We start from the raw sequence: 2,010 nt of genomic DNA, 5'->3' as shown, positions 1-2,010 counted from the left end.
AATAGATTCAACTAGTTATGCAGAGAAATTAAAACATTTTGTACAGATCTCTGTCAAAACAGGTAATGAAAGGCAGGCAGCAAAAACACTCCTCATGGATAAGAACACAGCTTATGTGGCCTTGAGAAATACTGTCAAGTGAAAATGAAACAAATTGCCCAGTATATTGACAATTCAAACAAAAAGTCTTGGATCAAAAAATGTAGTTAAATGTTGCAACGATGTAGAATATGCTGTCCTATGGGCAAAACAAAACCCAGAATATTTTTCTATTTTTTCTGCTTTAATTAATGCTTAGGAAAGAAATGGCCACATCAAACTAGGTCAAGATGACAAATCGCAGTAAATAAAGCCTGTTGGTTCATCAAAATTAGGCTCTGCAACATGTTCTTGGTCTAATTGGGATTCCACAGTATTGGGTGAACCTGGTTGGGCAGCCTATGCTAACCTGTAGGAGGAGGGCACCAGGAGCAGTTCATCACCCTGAGATTTTAGAAGCTGCCGTGGTGCCTGCAGAACCAGTCCTTTAGCATTCTCCTTCCAGGGGAGAAGTGTTTCCACAAACCACACTGAAGTGTCATTAACACTGAACAAAAGTACAATAGTACTCTTGAGCAGGAAAGAGTGATTTCACAGCACTTGCAGATGAAAGACAACATGCCCCATAACACAGTATAAAAATAGCCCCAAACCTCCTGCTTTACAAAGTGATTCAGTGAAGAGCTATAAATAAACAGGAGAGTCAGATGTTACAGTGAAAGAAGTTGGTGACTTAACGACACATTAAGCTGATTTGGATAGTTAAGAATCAGTAATGTTCACATCGCAATAAGAAAATAAGCACATAAAAAAATATATAAGCCTTTCCGTGGCTCTTGACAAGTAGAGGTAAACAGAGAGAAGATTTTTCTATATACACTGATGAGATTATAAAAATGTGACCAGATGTCTTGTGCGCTTCATAATATCCCATGAACTCTCAAGACATCTGTAGGAAATGCTTTGGGGATATCATTTTGATATGCTGCCTTCTGCTTCTCTTCACTAACATTGTTTCCCTTAACAGTGGACAAAGATTGACTTCAAGCAGCTGTTCAACCCAGAGCAATCTGATTCTCTTCATTTTAACAGGATAAGGAGGCTACAATAAGTGTATTAAGTTGAGGGCCCTAGAGGAATAGTTTCTTGCTTAAATAGTGCTTGCACTGACAAACAGAATCAATAAAAAGTTAAGAATGTAGAACCTCCCCCCTACCAGACCATGTCTGTATTTCCAAGTTAGTCACACAACATCTTGAAAAACTGATCTATCAATTTCTCTCTAAGCTCAGTGGCAAAACTTAAGCATCAACACAAGGTCAGTTTTGTCTTATTTTGGAATCCATATGAAGCTAGCAACAAAGCAATGGATGATTTAAGGACTGGCTCAATGTACCATTTCTGATACTCTTGAACCAATTGCTGATGAGCCACTAGACCTGAGAACTGGAGTAACTGGACCACTCATTACTTGCACAAGGGCTGTGAAAACAACTATTGGTATTGGTGGCCCACTGACCACCTGCTGGGTGAATAAAGCCATTTTATTTTTAATTTAATTTCAAATTACTACAAAGAGTTTTTATTTTCCAAGGAAGCTGAAAGTATGGGGAAAAATCATGGGAAACATGTAATTTAAAAAAGTGCATATATTAAAGCCTGTTTCAAAGTTAGAAAGGGACACTTAGCTGTGGTGAAAGAATTTCATGTAGCTTGGAGGTCTCCAGACCTGCTAGAGATGGCAGCACTGGTTCCACTGAATCAAACTTAGTGTTGTTGGTTGGAGAGTTCTGGGGGTTTTACTCCTCCAGCACAGTGCCTCTGGGCTCTGTGTGGGACTTCGGTGAGAGCCACCTTGCATCTCTTTTTGCATCAACTTCTCAAAGACCCAGCTAAAGAAAGGCATTTGGCAATTCAGGTGTCAGACAGATGGGTGGGAGGAGTGGTACTTGGAATGTCAAATAGTGTGAA

The sequence above is a fragment of the Pipra filicauda genome, unplaced genomic scaffold, assembly GCF_003945595.2.
Source record: "Pipra filicauda isolate LSUMZ 115617 unplaced genomic scaffold, ASM394559v2 scaffold1024_size37010_pilon, whole genome shotgun sequence".
In the NCBI taxonomy this organism is placed as follows: Eukaryota; Metazoa; Chordata; class Aves; order Passeriformes; family Pipridae; genus Pipra; species Pipra filicauda.
The sequence above is the reverse complement of the archived record's forward strand: the minus strand, read 5'-3'. Positions refer to the sequence as shown.